We start from the raw sequence: 11,472 nt of genomic DNA, 5'->3' as shown, positions 1-11,472 counted from the left end.
GCACCTGGGGCAAGGCCCCCGCCGGGTCCCCCGGGTTCCGCGCGTCACTCATCCCCTCGGCCCAGCGCTCCTCTGCGCTCGCGCCGCGCGCCCCTGCCCTGCACACCCGCACTCAGCTCCCTCCGGCCGCTGGGCCCTCCTGGGACTCACCTGCGCTGGGACTGAAGCGGCGGCCACCCTGAGCCCCGGGGCGGCGGCGGTGCAGGGGGAGGAGGGCAGCGCAGGGCTCCTGGCACAGCGGCCGCCGGGCGCCTGGTGCTGCCGAGCCGCGGACCCGCCCAGAGATATAAATAACATTATCTGAGGAGGGACATTCCTACCGGGGGACATCGCTGCTGCCGGGACCAGATAGTCCCGCGGCGGGGGCGGGGGCGGGGAGGCGGGGCCGCAGCCTCCCGCAGCGCCAGGCCCAGCCCCCGCCTTCCCCACCCACTCCTGCACCTGCCAATCAGCCTCCGAGCCCAGGGGCACCTGCCCGGCCTCCGCGGGCTCCTGAGGCCGGCCTCTGCCTCCCCGCTGGCCGCCCGAACCCCGGGCGCCTTCATCGTCGTTTAGTTCCCCTAATCCGCGCCACCCTGAGCCCTCTACGGCTGGAATGGGTTTGACTCCGCAGCTCAGGCCTAATTTGTGCGCCCGGCGAAAATGAGTCTTTGCCGCCCTACGTCCCCACTGCCAATAATCCGCTTTTTAAAATATACTAAAAGACACGCTTAGGCCATAGGGTGGGCGAGGAGGGCGCCAGGGCAGTGCGCCCCTGCTGCGGCCGCTTGCGAGGGACAGATTGTTCCTAGGGGCTGGTGTGTTAGAAAGCGCGCTCCCGGGCGGGCTGCTCCGGCTGGTGGTGAGGGCAGACGTTGGGAGCGCAGGGAGTGGGCACTGGGCCCAAAGCCTCGGCCCCCAGCCTGCCGGCTCAGTGTCTCCGTTCCTGCCTCTTGTAAACCCAATACAGTAGGGGCGAACCAGGCAAGGCCGGCGGCGCGCAGCCTGCAGTCCCAGGGCGCTCTCACATTGCAGGGACAATAATCAACAGGCTAGCAGCCACACCCGCCCACCTGCATTTCATTCTGATCGACCAGGGTCTCCTGGCGAGCCTGGGCTTCCTCACTGCAAGCCTGGGTGGGGTTGGGTGCAGTAGGCCAGAGGAAACACTAGAACCAATCAATGGTGCCAAGAAGAAACGACAAGGCTTCTTCGTGTCAGCTCAGAAGAGAAACACAGAAGAATATGGGCAGCTTGCAAGGCAGTCCATTTTCTTGACTTTCTTACAAAACAAGGTCATCGCTCAGGAAGGTTTGCTGTATGCCTTGCTGAAGCTTTCATCTCTTCTCCACCTGCTGCACCAGCCATCAACCCAGGTAATCGCAGGTTTTATGGAGATAGCAATGGGGATTAAAAGAGCATAGATGCAGAGGGGAGTTTTAACTTTGCTGCCTGGTATTCTCAACAAGGGAACAGCCTTACTCTTGAGTTATTTGCTTGAGAGTATAATTATGGTGTTTTCCAGGATTCATCAGGAAAGGGTGTCTAATTGCCAGATGTTCAACCTTAGTTTATATATTGAATGTATGCAAACGACATTTCACTGCGTGCCATAGTAACACTTCTTAAGAGCTGTTTGGACACAGAAGTGCTGAGTGTAGTATCTGTGGGCAAACTCCACAGGTATTAAAGCCACAGAACACTCTACCCTCTTCTTATTTGGGCCCTTATTACATGTCAATTTCCCAAGAAACTGGTAATATAAGAAAGATGATACAGGAAAAGCCATGGTCATCCCTTAGGTTAGCAGTGATTCTCTCTCCCTTTGCTGGTAACATTTTTAAGAATCCATTTGTAGGGGCTGGGAATGTGGTTCAGCAGTAGAGCATGTACTTAGCTGCTGGTTTAATCCTCTTCATACTCCCCCCCTAAAAAAATTCACTTGTTCATTACCGAGTTAAAAAGATTCTTGTCTTTCTGACAAGGAAAACTCAAGAAAAACAGGCCATCTTCAAAAGCTGAGACTGTTATGTAGCTCAAGTAGAAATCCTTGATCTATTTTTGAAAGGAAGAAAAAAGGGAAATTATGTATTTATATTTTTAAAAACCTTGTGTGAATAAACTTATTAAATAAATTCATGATTCCTGAGAATTGCAGTTCTGCAGCTACATAATTATACACTACATGAAACAGATAATTCCTTAGCTATAGGTTTGTGGCACTGAACTGAATAGTTGCATACATTTTTCTTTGGAGCCTTAAAATTTATAATTTCCAACCAGAAAGAAAAAATTAATATGATAAAAGCTCCAACGCAGCAGACAGATTACCCCCAAGATTTTTACAAACCAGTTCAGATGCTTTAGTTATCTCCACTTTAGCTGAAAGCTAAATAATTCAATACAACCTCATTTGCTACAGATCCTGCTATCCTGACAGCATCCCCAAATGCCTTACAGCTAATAGAGTTACAGTGAAATGATAAATCAGAACTGAGGGAGAGGGGAAGTTTAAAAGTGCAGAGGGAAAGGGCACTGTCAAGTAAGGGATGGGAGGCAGGTCTCAGAGAACAAGAATGAGAAATTGTGGGGAGTGGAAGAGGGAAGGAAAAGCTGATAAAAGGGTTCACTGTGGAGGTCATCGTTGTAGGCAACAGGGGGTCAAGTCTTCAGAGACTGCCTCACAATTACAAAGCACATCTCAGAATTGTCTGTGTGCAGGCGGAAGATTGGCCCTCATCTTTGTTGGTCAAGGAACTGTCACTGCCAGTGTCCCTGCCCATGTTGGTACCCTAGACTTCCAAACTCCTCAGCAAGCTTCCCCAGGCAGTCTGCAGCTTTGGAAGAGTTCTAGGGCCAGAAAGGAAGGTGTGCATTGGAGACTGCAGTAGAAGCCCTCCGGGGATAGTCTATTCAGTTGCAGCTGAGATCAATAGATGAGGCCAAGAGGATGTAAGTTTGGACACTAGAGGCATCTAACATAAGAGGGAATTCTCATGGTCTATTTCTCTGAGTTAGTTGGTTAGTTTTTTGAGACAGGGTCTCACTATATCCCAGACTGGCCTTGAACTCTTGATCCTTCTACCTTAGATTCCTTAGTGCTGGAATTCAGTGTGTGCCGCCATGCCTCATCATTCTCTGAATTTTTCACAGTGAGCTTGTGTTATTGAAAATAAATAGAGACAATAAAGAAAGTAAGGTGGAGATGGTGGATTGAGCACACACATTTTGTTTCTCTTCTACCTTAAATTTCATAGAAAGATATATTGTAAAGAGAATAGGAGCCTAAAAGCACAGGGAAATTTTTTTAAAGGGTTGCCCAATGTTCCAGGATATTTAGGAAATCCTGAAACAAAGAAGAGAAGTAAGATCTGGTTCAAAATCAGAAGAAACAAAAGCAGGTTCAAGAGAAGGAATAGTTTAGGGAAGTTCTAGGTAAGAAGAGCCAAAGAAGACAAGAGGGAAGAGGGGGTCCTGGGACAGAATAATTCATTGAGGGACCTCCTCTTTGCTTCCAATAAGTATCAGGTGTTTGCCTGTGTGATAAAGAGAGTAGTTGGAATCGTGGAACCCTAGGAGCAGAGCCCAGGTATCTACTGACCCCTAGAAATGAGAAAGAACCTTTAGTGTCTCCATCATAGCCCCTGAGGACAGGATATAATCATCTGAATGAGCAGGGAACCCATTCTCATATAAGAAATGATTGAACCATCAAAATCACCAAACATTTTTTGGGAGGAAGAGGGACCAATGCCATGAAAGAGAAATACCAAATTCAACTAGCAGAAGAAATAACATAAGAGAAAACTAAGTTAATAAAGGAAACAGAAGATAAATTTTAAATGTATTTAATTTTATTCACTGAAATTTAAGAGCATATTTAATCTATGACAAATAATCAATAAGAAGTCTTAGATATTTTTTAAAAAGTAGTTTCTAATGTTAAAAATTCATTATGTGATAAGCAGAGCACGTTGAGGAGTGGATTAGTGGAAGCAGAAGCCAAAGAAATTTCCCTGAAGTGTAAGGTAAAAGGCAAGAAGATGGAAAGCTTGTGAAGATGGTTGAGAGCCAGGGAGGTGAGATTTCCTACATCCAATGTCTAGCTAATAGAAGTTACAGAGGGAAAGAAAAGAGAGTAGAAGGAGGAAATAACAAAGAGAACAGAATAAAATTTCTCAGAGCTGAAGAAAAATATGACTTCAGATTATAAAGTCCTACTGAGTTTAGAGTCAGATGATTTTTAAATATATAATACAGTTTTGTGAACAAAGTTTATGATTTTATTTATAAAATCTAAGACCTCGAATAAAATCAAAACATAAACCCCAAAACTATAATGCACTAGACTAACTTTCTGTGCCTTGAGTTAAATTGATCCTAAAAATAAAAAAACCTATTTTTACTGAATTGCAGAATCAAATCTTTGAAATAAATAAACCAGTTTGAATTAGAAATGAGCACATATAATTGAACACTACTTAAGAACATAAACACCAAACTAAACAAACCTAAAAAACAACAGTGAAGGAATCAAGAAGTCATGACACTTAGCATGTACAAGGCCCTGGATTTGATCCCTAGCATTGCAAACAAAACAAAACATTTCATAATGCACAGAAACGTCAGAATAGTGCCTAGGGTTCAATAAATATTAGCTCCAGAATTCTTTTTTACCCTTTCACTGAGATACATTTCATGATACTTAGCTCAAATTTCTATTCCATGTCTGGAAACATCTAGGTGCATCACATCCTCTACAATATTCAAAGACAAAGAAGCAGTAAAGTTAATTCAAAAAGTTCACCATTTGTAATAGAGAGGGGCTGAAGACTAGAGCTCAAACTTTCCCCTTCAGATGAGGTGTTTCTGTAGGCTCCTAACTACTCTCCCATTCTCTAGTTTCACTCTCCTTCAGTTCTTTTTCTGCATAACTGGCAGTCTACTTTCCAAAAAGGAAATCTGATTATGTCACTGTATTTTCAATCATCCAGTGACTCCCCATTGCTTTCAGAATGTAGTTTTAAGTTTTCCAGCACTTAGCATGGTACCTGGCAAATAAGATAAACTCAATAAAGGCTAAATAAGTTGATGAGCGAATGAATGAACAAATTATGGAAACTTAAAGAGGTTGCAATCTTGGAGATCAACCAGAGAAGTAATTCAATCATTTCTGTGGCTTAAATATACATGTTTGTGATTTTTCCTCAGGAGATTGACTTTCCAATTTACGTATGAATGTTATTTAAATGAATTAATTCACATTCCCTGAGCTACAACTGGCAATATTTTTGCCTGAATTTCACCAGCTCCTCAATCACCTCAGCACATCCATACCTAACTTCCTGTCTGTGGGTAAGAAATGGGATCAATTAAGTAGGCCTATGCTCACAGCTACCTATGGGGTAGGGGTTTCCCATCTTCCAAAATCTCATTCATAACAAAGTATAGCCAACACAATGACAGTTCAGATGGCTCTTGCCTCTGCTCCATTCTCTCAGTGCCATCTTCAGACTTCATCCTTGGATAGTGGCCCTTCTCCAATCCCTATGCTCCAATCTGCCCAAATCTTGAGCACACAGGATTAAGAACATAGGAAGGTGGGTCAAAATGCATTATAAGGAGTTGCAACATAAGGAGTTAATGTTCTTTTAACATTAACACTATCTTTTTTATTTTTCCAGTGCTGGGGATCAAATTCAGGCCCTTGAGCATGCTAGGTAAGTGCTCTATCTCTGAGCTATTTCATCAACCCAAACACTCCACAGTGTGGATAATCCATGTATGGATAATCAAGAGTACCAAATCTCAAAGCCTTTATTCTCTTCCTTTTTTAAAATATATTTATCAATCTAGGAACTCAAATCAAGGGGAGAAAATATCATTTTAAAAATTGAGTTTTTTAATAAGAAACAACAGTATTCTAATAATTCAGCCAATTAAACAATTTTGTGTTTATGTGATAATTGTTGCCAACATAAATGGTTTTGTTAATTGCTTTTATTTGTTAGTAAGCAGTTTCCAAGTTCATGAGGTTTTTTTTTTTCATAATATTAACCAAGACCTTTGGGAAATTTTCAATAAAGTTTGGAAAGCTTTTGCAATAAAAGGCTCCATTACCTCTGCAAATTCATTTCATTTTCTATTCTGTGGGATATTTCTACAGCTGCTCAACTTCTATTTGAATAGTTATTTAATCCTTTAAAGTATATAAGAAACTATGCTTCAACTCAAACATGATGTTCTTTAAAGAATACATACAGAATACAACTGGTTCTTATTTTAAAAAAAAAGATTGTTTTTCTCCATTTTCTTTGATGTGCAACAAATTCTATTTTTAAAAAAATCATTTTCTTTTTTGCCAAATGCCTTACAATGATTTTTATTTTATTTCATCAAGTAAATTGCTATCATTATCTTTATTGCTAGATACAGAAACCAAGAAATTCAGAGTTTAATTAATTTTCCAAAGATCACATAGAATTCCAAATCTCTTGCTTCTTAGACTTATTCTTATTCAAGAAGCAGTAGCTTATGTTTTTTATTTTTTGGGGTGGTACTGGGGCTTGAACTCAGGCCAAGTGCTTTACCACTTGAGCCATTCTGTCAGGCCAAGCTTATGATTTTTAAATTGACAGGTCCTCATATTTAATATAGAGGGTCCATATTATATTGTTGTTGTTTTTTTGTTTTTTTTTTTTTTTTTGGAGGGACTAGGAATTAAACTCAGGGCTTCACACTTTCAAAACTTGAGCTTGAGCCACACCTCTGGTTCATTTTGCTCTGGTTATTTTGGAGATGGGGTCTTGCAAACTATTTGCCTGAGCTGTCCTCAAATCTTGATCCTCCAGATCTCAGACTTTCAATTAGCTAGGGTTATAGGCCTGAGCCATCAGCACCTGATAATGATCTAATATTTTAAGTCAATAGTTAGACCAAGAATTTAGCCCCAAATTATGCTGAGTATGTACAGAATGAATAACTCTGTGCTGCTTGATCTATTCTATCATCATCTAAATCATCAAAACCCTCTTACTTCAGCATCTAGCTCTGGACCTTCCAGAGCAGAATCGGACCCAAGTGAAAGCTGTTGGTTCTCCTCTTGGGAGGAGATTAAAACTAGGAGTGAGTATCACATTCTATCACTGACCCAAACCACTGCTAGCTCTATTTCTCAATTCCCACCCTTTACCTCCACCAAATACTGCCAGAAATGAAAAAGAAAGTGAGATATTTATTGGTTTTCATATTGATATTTATTACTGTATCATTTCAGGTACTTGATAAATCTCCTGCCTTCATCCCCAAAACTATACAGGAATCTACTAATAATTTAATGCAAATGACTTTGGGAGTTTTTAAGATACAATCTTTTGGTACTGGAATTAGAAAGAAAAGTCAGTGCTACTTAGCATTTTAATCAGCATAATTAAAACAAAACAAAAAAGACAGTAGCAGACAGATGGAAAGGCCAGTAGATTACAGAGTTAAAGACTTGGATTCTATTTTCCCTTTACCTTCCTATGGCTCAGTTTATCATCAGCAAAATGGTGACATTGAACAAGTTAGCCTGTGAGAACTCTTTCAGCTGTAGTTTTTGATAGTTTATACTATACTAAGGACATATAGGGCTGAGAGAGTGGCTCAAGTTATAAAGCACTTGCCTAGTAAGTACAGGGCCCTGAGTTCAAACCCTGGTACTGGAAAAAAAAATATGACATAGATTATAGTGAAAGATTACAATTCATTTCAATGTTCATAAAATTGGAATTAAATCAAACTTGAAATCAAAATTGGTTAAACTGATATTAAATAAAATCTGTGAGAAGCTATAGATTTGGACTAGATATTTGCACTACATCCCAACCAACATAAGAGTTCAATCACAGTAATTGAGGTTTTTTGATTGTTTGTTTGTTTTTGTGGTAGTGGGACTTGAACTCAGGGTCTTCACCTTGAGCCACTCCATCAGCCCTTTTTTGTGATGGGTATTTTCAAGATAGGTTCCTGAGAACTATTTGCCCAGGCTGGCTTCAAACCTTGATTCTTCTGATCTCTGCCTCCTGAGTAGCTAGGATTACGAGCATGAGCCACTGGTGCCCGGCAGTAACTGAGTTTTGATGATTGCAGGAGGCCTTGTAACCAATGAACTAGTGAAGCTATAACCAGTTGGCTGGCTGGTTGACTAAGCTGTAGCCAATAAGTAGCTTTCTGTGCTTACCTTCATTTCCCTATAACTACTGTCTGATAGCATTGGCTGGAGTTCTCAGAACCTTCTTTAGTTCTGGGAGCTGCCTGATTTGTGAATTGTTTTTGTTTTACCTAAATGAACTCTGCTAAATTTTATTAGTCTATAGAAATCCCTTTTTAATACCAATTATATGTATACACATATTTATAAGTGATGATTGAGGATGTAATTTTATAATTACTAATGGGGGACAGTCACAATATATTATTGAATTTTTAAAGCGTCAAATGATTTCTGACTAAGAAATGAAATTTTTCACATCAGGAAGAATATTCCTCAAAATCTGGAGTTATTTCTAGATGATGGGATTTAGAATAATTCTTATTTCCTTCTCTATTTTTCTATGACGTTTAGCTGTCCTATAAGCATAGAATAATTTCATAATAAATAACAAAGCTATTTTTCAATTTGAGAAAAATATAGTAAAGTGTGAATAGAAAATATTAAATTTTTTCCTGCAAATAAGTTTTGATAGAGAAAAGGGCCAGGACAAGAATAAAACAGCAGTGAACTCAAGGAGAACAATCTGAATATTTTCATCAATAACACAGATAATGAGAAATGCAGAAACAGGAGGACTTGCCAAGGTTAGTGTGAGACTCTATCTCACTATGTGAAAAACAAACTAAAAGCAAAAGGGCTGAAGAAATGGCTCCAGTGGTAGAGTGGCAAGTGTGAAACCCTAAATTCAATCTCCACTTTAAAAAAACCCTCAGATAATGAAATTAATATGTTCCACATATGTCCCCTTCTTACACAAAGCAAGCATGGCTGGGCTGTTTTTCTCAGCTGACGGGGAGGCTTTCAGCAGTTTTGGGGAGAGAGTGGCCTGGCCCATGCCATTCCCTCCCATCCCTGGCACAATGGAAAGAATTGTCAAGCCATCATCACACTGGCCCTGGGATCCAATCTGAGGCTATGGAAAGAAATAATCCTAAGTATTCTATGTCAGGACTGATCTTTATAACTTTGTTTTCTTTACTATCAAGCTTTAGTCATTTGAGTTTCCCAAGGTTGCTGAATCAATCTTGATAATTACACTTATCACTCATAAATAAGCATGAAAAAATGCCAAACTAATTATTGGAAGGTAGATTAAATCAAATAAGTATATACACATGAGAAGTCAGCCAAGGAGGAAAAATAAGCTTCATAAATACAAAATGGCAAACAACAGTTTTGACCAAATTAAAACCAATCTTGTGAGAGGCTATAAATTAAACACAGTAAGCACTGTAGCTGTCATTCAAAAAGTGTGGGGTGTGGTTGTAACACTCAATAGGAAGATCTCAGATCTGTGGCTGAGCTTCTGCTGAAACTTGGACCCTTCTGTGACCACCTTAAATGACTAGTTCTATAGTGTTTGATTTTTACCAATTGTATCATGCCTTCCATACTCAAATTTCTTGATTCAATTTAGGGGTGCATGGCCATATAGTTTAACTATGTAGGAGCTACAGATGGCACCCAGGAGAGGAGCTATGCTCACAAGGAGGAGAATTTCTAAGATTTCAGCCCAGGAGCAACTCAGGAAGTCAACTGGTCTCTGCATACTGAAGTGATGGAACTGCAAGGACCAGGATAGGAACCTTAAGAAGAGTCACTACAAGTCAAGGACAGCCCATGTGTAATTTAAGGTAATACTTTTTAACTAATTTGTTATTTATCTTATATGTCTTACTCTGCTCCCTGAAAGGTGCTTGCGTTTTGTTTATCAGAGTAACATCCTGTATCACTCTTCTCAGTTAGATTGAATAATGTTTGACACTTTAAAAACTTAAATTTCTTTTCTTTTTTTTTTTCATAGTACTAGGTGAACTCAGGGCCTCATGCTTGCTAGGCAAGCTCTCTACCACTTGAGCCATTCTGCCACCCCCTTAAATTTCTTTTCTATTGTCCAAGGCACCTATTGTTCAGTATGATGCTAGACAATGATAGCTGGCATACACAAAAATAATATTGAATATTTTACTAATCAGTACAAGTATATAGTTACTACCCATTCTTTTAATTGATAAAACCATGTTACAGATTCTAGCTCTTCTCAGAAGATATGGTGATCACAGGGTAACCATAGATTCCTGCTTGCCCAAACCAATCCTGGTTTTCACCTGCCATCCTTGCATGATCATTAATACTGTTCCTTTGCACTCTCAAAAGTAGTGTGCTGGTTTTCTGTTTATGATAGCAATTATGTGGGATGAGCCAAGGTGCCCAAGAACCAATGGTATATATGCTATACATGGAATATTTTTTATGTACATGGAATATTGCTCAGTCATAAAGAAAAATGAAATTGTGTCATTTGCAAGACAATGGAGATCATGATATTGATCTCCATGATAAGCTAAGATCAAGAAGACAAATATAGCTGGTGAAGTGGCTCAAGTGGTAGAGTACCTGCCTATCAAGCATGAGGACCTGGGTTCAAACCCCAGGACCACCAAAAACAAAAAAAAAAAAAAAAACTTTATAAGAAGTCAAATGTTGCATATTCTCACTCATTTGTGGAAAGTAGACCTAAAATGATTGTGAGGATGATAAGAAGAAGAAGAATGGGACATGAAAGTGAAGGGGAACAGTCTTGGGGGATCAACAGAAGGAGGGAGGAGGAAAGGAAAGGATACTGAGGGATGAAGGGGATTGAAGTACACCACACATATGTTCAAAGACAGCATAATGAAACCCACCAAACACTGAAAAGGTGGGGAGGAGAGGAGGAGAAATGGGAATACAATGGAGGGGGTGAACTTGTTCAAAGTACGCTATATGGAATTACCACAATGAAGCCCTCTCATATTATTAATATATACTAATTTTAAAATATAATGAAACTATTAAAAAGTGTGCTTCTTCATACAATATGCAATGACGCTAATTGAACAGCCACCACCAATGGGCTTCTCAGTAAATTCCAGTAAAGTAATTTGGCTTTAGCAGTAAATGAAAACTTTGTGACAAAAGACAACCACAATGAACAAAGTTAAGATTACATTATTAACTACCAGTTATTTCCTAAAATAATTTATCTCTATATAAATTTAGGTCAACTCTGCCCTCTACTGTCTTCTGACTGTATTATGACAGTGCTCATTGATCAAAGCTGTTCATCCTGGTGACTACTTTAGAATGCTGGTCCTCAACCTAGCCTACAGCTATATTAGCTTTTAAAAGTCCCCATTGCCTATGCTGCACCCCACACCAATTAAACCAGAATCTCTCGGGGGTAAGACCCACGCATC

The 11,472-nt window shown here is 40.1% G+C and overlaps 1 long non-coding RNA gene and 1 other non-coding gene across 2 annotated transcripts; both read left to right on the top strand.

Annotated features, from left to right (window-relative positions):
- Positions 1-422: 422 nt before the first annotated feature.
- Positions 423-9,862, top strand: LOC141421281 (uncharacterized). Its single transcript, XR_012445889.1, has 3 exons — positions 423-1,355; positions 5,664-5,699; positions 9,651-9,862. It is a non-coding gene; the product is annotated as an uncharacterized lncRNA (long non-coding RNA).
- Positions 9,863-10,603: 741 nt separating this feature from the next.
- On the top strand, positions 10,604-10,676 carry Trnad-auc (transfer RNA aspartic acid (anticodon AUC)). Its single transcript has one exon. It is a non-coding gene; the product is annotated as a tRNA-Asp (tRNA).
- Positions 10,677-11,472: the final 796 nt, after the last annotated feature.

The sequence above is a fragment of the Castor canadensis genome, chromosome 3, assembly GCF_047511655.1.
Source record: "Castor canadensis chromosome 3, mCasCan1.hap1v2, whole genome shotgun sequence".
In the NCBI taxonomy this organism is placed as follows: Eukaryota; Metazoa; Chordata; class Mammalia; order Rodentia; family Castoridae; genus Castor; species Castor canadensis.
This window is presented reverse-complemented; position numbering and strand designations above follow the sequence as displayed.